At 42.9% G+C, this 8,509-nt stretch overlaps 1 pseudogene; it reads left to right on the plus strand.

The window, feature by feature from the left end:
- Positions 1–324: 324 nt before the first annotated feature.
- LOC148094731 (uncharacterized) lies at positions 325–7,896 on the plus strand (annotated as a pseudogene).
- The last annotated feature ends 613 nt before the right edge of the window (positions 7,897–8,509 follow it).

An 8,509-nucleotide genomic window follows, 5' to 3' on the forward strand; every position in this document is an offset into this window, starting at 1 on the left:
GACGGGCCCGTCCAGACTGCACTGGCTCCTCCTCATTTGCCTGCGCGCTCTCATGCTTCTCCACTCCCAGAGAGGAGACTTTGCCCAAAAACACCCAGACTTTCCTCTATACTCGTGCATGTAGTCGTCTAACCTGATGCTCATATTCATTAATTCATCTAATGTTTTTGGTAAGTCCTTTATTACCAACTCACATTTCAGACTTTCATTCATTTGTTTGGCTACCACACACAACTTGTTGGTGGAGTGCTACATAAATGGCTGTCATTCTGGAAGATTTTCCTCTTTCAACAGAAAAGTCACTGGGACTTTGTTAGAGTGACCATGGCGTTCTTGATCACCTCCCTGAATAAGGACCTTCTTACCCTGATCGCTCAGGGTAAGAAGTTTACGCTCAGTCCTGGGAATGTCCAATGACACTGAACAAGTGAAGTGCTGTGAATACTTTCCACATGCACTGTAGGTGTGTTTGTCAGCACGAAGGATCTGTCTCTCCGTGCAAGCGCTGCAATAGGCGAATGTCCTGTCTTTTCCTCTATTCCTCCTGTCGCCCCATGACACCTTTAACCAGCTCAGCATGTCTATTGTGTATTATTGTAGGGTTTTTATCTTACAATACAAAAATGCCTTGGATGACTGTTGAGATTTGGTGCTATATAAATAAAACTTAATTGAACTGAATGTCCCTGTAAATGATTTCAAATAGTGCCCACAAAATTGTGCTGGACAGAAAAAGCATTTTGAATAAAATCCAGAAACTCAAAAACTAAGCACTTTCAGTTAAGAGAACTCCTGAAAGAAGACGTTTAAACCTTACACAGAGTAGCACTCGGACTCAGCAGACCATAAAATAGGAGTGAAATGATTTCTACTCTGTTTCCTACAATCTGATTTACACACCCAGTCTCACGGAGGCATTGTGCTCCAGCATCCAAACATCTGGGACTTGTCAGAGCGCTCAGTACTAAACTAGGGGAGTTGGTTTTTTACATATCCACATAAATATGTCCTCACGATGAACACAGAGCTGTGAGAATCCAGTACAACGGCAGATCATGGCAGGCCATAAATGTGGTGCTTTTTTCTGGAATCAGTTTAAATTAAAGGGAAGTTTAATGACCACTACAGTCGAGATTGTTCATTAATTGTAACTTTATGTTTGCTGGCATGGCTCTGTGTTCTCACTGCCTGTGTCCATACACCAAAAGCTGGAGAACAAAAGAGGTGGTACTTAAGTCAAACGGACTGTTGGTGTTTTACAAATGCACAGGAACTAAAACAGCTGATCTGTTCTATATTAGACACCAAATAGATGCCTAGAAGGATATCAGCTGATACAATAGTACCTGCTCTGGTGTTATAGTGCCCATACCCTGAGCTTGACTTCATAGCCTAGCTGAACAAGTCTTTTTGGCTTTTGGCTGTAGCTCAAGAGGTCTACTAGGAAGGTTGGTGCTGCTCCTGTCTTGATCCCGAATATCCGTGTGGAAGATACTAACCCTGTGTTACTCTCTGATGCACCCATTGGCGTGTGAATGGGTGTGATGAGATTAGCGAGATTGTTTGTTCATTCAAGGCTCAATGTTGAAATGGCTCAGGGGCTTGTCTTCTTATGGGAGTGTTGGCAGTTTGATCTCTGACTGCACCTTGGGCCACAACTGAACCCAAAGAGGAGGAAATGTTTGGGAACATTTTCTATTGTTAAATCAAGCAGCAAAGATGGGAAAGAAGATGTGACTTAGTGACATGAAAAATAAGTTGGGTAACAGAAAAGGTGACTATGTTTGATTGTGGCTTAAACTGCAATGTGTTTACATAGCAACACTTTACTGATTATTGTCTAACTTTAAATGTTATTGATAGTTGTAAATCATTTTCTCTGTGAAAACAAATACCAATAAATGCTCACAGTAGTGGTGGAAGGACCACTGCTTAAGATTCCTGTGAAATGCCAATGGAGCCATTATCTCCAACTCAGAGGATTTAAAAGAATTTTCTTCCTGCTCCTTCGAAGCAGGGAAACATTAGGACCAGGACTGAAACTTTGCTGGTGCTGAATACATAGACAATTTTAGAGAATATAGTTTGTTCTGGACCCCCTGAGGTTATTACTCCAGCCTCTACTCAACACAGCCGACCCAGCCTCCTCCTGTGTCAGCTGGGAGCTCTGGAGCTCAGTTTCAGTGCAATATGTTGCAAAAACGCCCATCAATAGGATGTTCCAACCTCCTCCTTTTGAACATTAAACATGGTGTGGCATTCACAGAGTTCAGTTTTAGTCTCATCTGACCTGACTATACTCTCCCAGTATCTATACACAGACTTGTCTAAAAATTGTTCAGCAAACTTTAAATGCGCTTGTGTGGTGAGCATGCATACAGGCCATGGCAGCTGATTGCATTACTTATTGTTTTCTTTCATTCTTAGTCTCTCTGTAGCACTCCACAAGTGGTCCCTTGCTCTTGGACAACTCTTATGATAATTACTTTTTACTCCTCAGCTTGAAAACTTGGAGGGAGCTCCTTGATGTTCTTTTCACTTCCATAATGTGGCTCCGTCGGTGCTCAGTGGAACCTAAACCTTAGTTTAAAAATGCTTCTGTAACCAGTGCCATCAGAATGTTTTGTAAGAATAAGGTTGTGACAGTCTTAAGAGAGTTTTTTTATGGGATGTTTATTCTGCGACTCCTTGGTAATAAGACACCTCTTATGTCTATATATAAATATTTCTATATATAGACCTGTATTTGCTCCTTTGTGTAAGGAGGAGCAGGATGAGTTTGTCCAGATCCATACAGCACAAATGTCTCTGACCAAACAACCAGAAACAGACTTCATCAGGGTGGTCTCAGGGCCTCACGTCCTCCATAGTGGACCCTGTGTTCACTGTCCAGCACCTCTGAGCCCAACTGTGCTTTTCACATGAGCACATGTGGCAGACATGAAAGGGTTTGGAGAAGCTATGCATAGTGTTATGAGAGCTTGCAAAGGTTTTTTAAACACCTGTAACTACCATAACCATACCCATTTGTTCAACTGAAAGAATTTCAACACTTCCTAGAGACTCCTCATAACTCTTGAAACACAAAATATTTGAGCTTTCAGGAATAGTTCAAATATTTTGTGTTTCAAGAGTTATGATGAGTTAATGCTTTAAAGCCTGAATCGTGGAGTGTTTATTGAATTGCTTTGACAAAATGTTTTTCAAAATTAATTAAATATAAATTTTCAGATATGGGTTTTAGTATGATCATATTTTACATAATATACTGCTGTACCATTTTTATTTTTTTATTTTAGATTTTATTCCTTAAATCCATCCATCCATTCGCTTCTGCTTATCCTGGCTGGAGCCTATCACAGTTGTCATAGGGCAAGAGGCAGAGTACACCCTGGACAGGTCGCCAGTCTGTCGCAGGGCCAACACACAGAGACAGGCTGTATCCCACTTCAGGGTCTGCAGCCTTAACGGCCGCATTTTAAGGCCGATTACGTCACAGCGACGAAGGCTGTCCCAATTCAAAGGCTGCTCATAATGCGGCCCTCAAATGCGTCCTTCATTTCCCTGAATTTTAAGGATGGGTCGGTGTAGACGTCGTGGCCCAACATATCCCAGACTTCATAGCACGGCGGTGGGTGTGGGCTGAAGCGGAGCGGCCGAAGAGCAAACATTTAAATAGTAAGTTCTGAATATCATGTCACTTATTTATGTGCGAATGTTTAATAATGAAGAACATTAAAACATTACTGTTGGCAACATGTCGGCAGAGTTATGTGACGTTAGTGATGTTTGTACTAACTTTGTTTTAGAGCCTTTACTTTCAAATATACGCCGTTCAATAGTCGACCTTAATCTTACAGAGAATGTGATGATTTTATGGATAATTAAAGTCAGTCATATATCCACAAACACAACAAGCTGAAAGTCAGTGATGCTGCTCGGTTTGCAGTCCTGAATATCACGGCACAAGCAGGATTCACTGCACTGTTAATGTTAGCTATGTTGGAAGCCACACTAGTCTTTGTCTTAGTGGCACCAGCTGTTTTAGCTAAGTTGTTACATAGTTGAAAATAAAACCTCTTCTAGTTGAAATTCTGGTGTTACTCTCCATATTTATGTTGCAGCTTTTGAGCCGTTTCGCACGTCACTTAGGTGTGGAGGTAAGTGATGGAAGTGACGGGAAAAGGTAAGCGACCCATGTTGTAGGTGACGTCAGACGCCGGAGATTTGGCGGAAAATAAAGCGAATGGTAGTGTAAAATTTAACAAAGTTTCTTTAAACTTCAGTATTACCAAATAAACTAACCAATCGTCATATAACTAACAACATCTGTTCTATCATCTCTAACACCCTGGAGGACAACGAGGAGAGTTTAGACGCTCTCCAAGATTACATCGACCGGTGCTTCCAAGATTTAGTAATGAAGAAGGCCCAGAGCGTGTCTTCCCCGGCCAAAGCTGAGACGCCGTCATCTAAAAGATATTGCCCGGCAGACTCCCCGGGCACAACATCGCCTGCCGGCAAAGATATCGTCGACATCCTGGAGTCAATCGACAAGCGATTGTCCAGTTTTGATGCGAGGCTGTCCCTGGTGGAGATCTTACACCGGGAATTTAAATGTCTAAAAGAATCCCTGGAGTTCAGCCAGCAGCAGGTGGAAACACTTGCTGCGGAAAACGCCACGCTACGGGACTCGGTCAAATTTCTAACCGAAAATGTGACCCAATTAAACATAGAAAATAAAAAAATAAAAGAGACCGTTATGGATTTACAAGCCCGTAGCATGAGAGATAATCTTGTGTTTTCTGGTATTCCAGAGTCTGCCGGAGAGGACCCGGAAACGACCGTGAGAAGCTTCATTAAAACCCACCTGAAGCTGCCGGAGGACACGGTGAAAAACATGGGGTTTGAAAGAGTGCATCACATCGGGGCTCCGAAGACAGGAAGCGGGAGACCACCTCCTATTGTAGCCAAATTCGGCCACTTCAAGCAGAAGGAGCAGGTGAAGAGTCGCGGCAGAGAGCTGAAAGGAACGAATTTCAGCGTGAACGACCAGTTCCCCAGAGAGATCCTGGAACGATGCAGGGTCCTCTTCCCAGTCCAACGTAGTTTTATCCAGAAAGGCTCCCAGACTGTCATCGCCGTGGACCGGCTCTACGTGGATGGACAGCTCTACCGCGACAAGAGACCCACATGCCTGTCACAGGTTTGAATAAACTTAAAACACCTGAGTTTCCTAATGTGTTCTCAGCCTGTTATAATTCTAGACAAAGGGGAGTAGCAATTCTAATACATAAAAATATTAATTTCACAGTACTCGATACAGTTATAGATCCAGAGGGCAGATTCCTAATCATTAAACTATCTATACTTAACCAAAAGCTAGGTATTGTAAGTATATATGGTCCAAATGTTGATGACCCCTCATTCTTCCATGGTTTTTTTAGTACACTCTCTGAACACCTTGATTGCACAATTGTTCTTGGGGGAGACCTCAACCTGGGACTAAATGAAGAAATGGATAGGCTTCCTGTTTCAAAATCAAACACCGGTTTGTGAGAAGATGATCTTCTTTTTTTAACAGGCAGATAAAGTTTTGCATTACATGCTCCTCCCTAAACACAGGATGCTGGGACTTGTAGTTTTTTCCTTCCGGTGCGGTCTTCCTCTTTGTTTGTTTGTGTTTGTGTTCAAGTTATTTCGATCATGTAAACATCAACAGAACACGTGAAGCCACACAGAGTTTGTATGTCGAGTTGGGTAGGAGGGTTTGAGGGTTTGGGGAGGGGTCAGACGGAAGAGGTCTCTCAGTCTTGACAATCCACATTGATAGCATTGCATCTTTCAATGTGTTTGTGGGTCGATTTGGATGCTCCAGGTGTAAGAGCAGCCACTCAGCCTCTACTGCAGATGTGTGTCACAAGTTCATCTAGTAGTAGGCTATGGCACTTGGCTCTGTTTATTACTAATTACTATTATCTCCCCAGAAACACTTCCGTTTTTTTTTTTCCTATTTGTGTTTTCGTTTTTTGTATTTGTGTTTTCTTATTTCCTATTTCCGCTGTCAATTTTTCTATTTCAGTTGTGTTTTTTGTGCTTTTGCAGCATTTTTTTTATTGCTGGTGTTTTCTTAAGTTGCAGTCCGTTTGGCCTCTCAGGGCCACCGTAGATATAGGCCAAAAATAAATACATAACATCATTTCAGTCACTTTAAAGGTTTATTTGCAAGACACAAAAACAGAAAACAGTAAAAGTTACAAATGTATTGTGCATGAAACAAGAATTCAAACGTGGCTCAGATGTGTGTCACAAGTTAATCTGGCTGTAGGCTATGGCACTTGGCCACAGGTGGCGCTAATTGACTTGACTCCATTTGAGTGCACACAAAGTAAACTGCACACTTTAGTTGTGAAGCGAAAACGCTGAAATCGCAGTAACACGTACGAGGGGAATGATAACGAAGACAAGATGCTCCTGATCGTTACTCTTGCTGTCCTGTGAACAGCATCGGCGTGCTGTTAATTGTTTGCTTTTGTTTTGGCGATCGCCCCGTGAATGAGAATATGACCAGGTAAACCCGCGACATTTTTAAATAGTTTGTCGTTCAACAGCAACAAGACTGATGGAGTGTGTTTGAGGAAACCTCACAAATGTCACAGATGAAATATTTGGTGTTTATTTGCTGGTTTGTCGGTAGCAGCTCCTTAAAAGTAAGTCTACCACACATCTGTTTGACCAAAAAAAAAAAAAAAAAATCAAAACTTTAAGTCAGGATGAGATTGTGTTGTTGGCCACGAACACAAAGTTTTGTTTGAGCTCTGCCCCACTACCTCACAGCGGTGCGTCGGATATAAAGGACAGCATAAAGACGCCAACAATATTAAACTCTGTCTTAAAGTGCTGAATGAGTGTGGGGAGAATATCCCAAGATTTGTATCTCATCACCTGGATGATTTGCCGCCTGTTACATACTCCAGCATGGATGTGTGTTGTCTACTACGGCGAATGGACCAGCTGTGTGCTGAGGTGGGTGCTTTAAAACATGTAGTTAAACTACAGGCGGATGTCTGCGAGCAAGTCATGACCAATGCTGTGGAGGTCGACCACCGTGTGACTGCTCTTGAGTGTCGGCCTGAGGTACCGGCTGAGCCTGTTACGCTGAATGCTCAGGGGTCGGGGACCGCTTCCCACTTTCCCCTGGGGAAACACGCAGAGGAGCGGTGGGGGAGTCGAAGTAAAGGCGGCCCGCGCGGAAGGCAGGAAGCCGGAGCTTTGGCTGCTTCAAGGACTGGGACAACCACAGTGTCAGCGTTTTGTCCGGAGATGTTGCTACGTGGTCAAGATCGGGCTCCGACGACAGCCTCAGGTCGTAATATGGAAACTACAGCAACAACGGAGGATCCCGTTGAGACAGTGCTTTCTACATGCTCCCCACAATGGAGTAAAGTTGTGAAAAATGGCAAGCCTCGTCACAAGCTGGAGAAGGTTAATTCGGGTTCAGGAATGCATGCTGTTACCACTGGACACAATAAGAGGCCTGGACCTGTATCGATTACTGGCCCTGGAGCTGTGAGTACAATCAGAACTGTGAAAACTAAATTGGTGAGGGTGTTTGCCACTAAATTTGCCCTGAATGTAGATGCAGAAACTCTTGCTCTGTATTTGAGAGAGAAACTCAAAAGAGATGTGACCTGTCAAAAAATTGCTGGTAAACGTAGCAGGTTCGGCTCTTTCAAGGTTACTGCTGAATGTAATGATGTGGGTGAAATGTACAATCCTGAACTCTGGCCTGAAGGGGCTCTGGTCCGGCGTTTTTATGAACCTCGTAAGACCGGTACGGTGGTGCCAAGCTCAGGGGATCCAGCAGGGGAGATAACTGCGCCTTTTGGTACCAACGTATCAGCATGAAGATGTCTATTAGGATATTATCTTACAACTGTCGTGGTCTACGTTTGGGACAGAGTGCAGGGGACAAAGCTCGACGGATTGTTGTGGACAGTCTGCTTGCAGAATGTGACATTTTATGCTTGCAGGAGACATGGTTGTCCAAACAGGACCTGGGAAAACTTAACTGTCTAAATGCAAGTTTTTTGGGAGTGGGGGAATCAACAACTGATCTCAGCACAGCTATAGTCAGAGGCAGAATACCTGAAGGGGTTGCTGTGCTCTGGGATAAAAAAATAGACCCTGTGATAAAGCCCATTAGACTGGATGTAGACTGGTGTATTGGTATACAATATACACAGAAAAATAGTAGTTTTATCATTCTTAATATTTATACTCTCTATGAATCTTGTCAAAATGAGCAAGAATACCTCAGTAGGCTGGCTTTTATTAATGCATTTATTCAAGACAACGATACTTACAGCATATATGTTTTGGGTGATTTTAATGCTGATCTCACAGACAGCAGTTCTCGGTTTGCTAACCACTTAACTCACTTTTGTCAAGTTAATAATCTTATCTTGTCTACCAAAGTGTTACTGCCTGCAGATAGCTATACATACAT

This window comes from Neolamprologus brichardi, unplaced genomic scaffold (assembly GCF_056152115.1).
Source record: "Neolamprologus brichardi isolate AB-2024 unplaced genomic scaffold, ASM5615211v1 NODE_ptg000031l+_length_7269946_cov_1, whole genome shotgun sequence".
Classification (NCBI taxonomy): Eukaryota; Metazoa; Chordata; class Actinopteri; order Cichliformes; family Cichlidae; genus Neolamprologus; species Neolamprologus brichardi.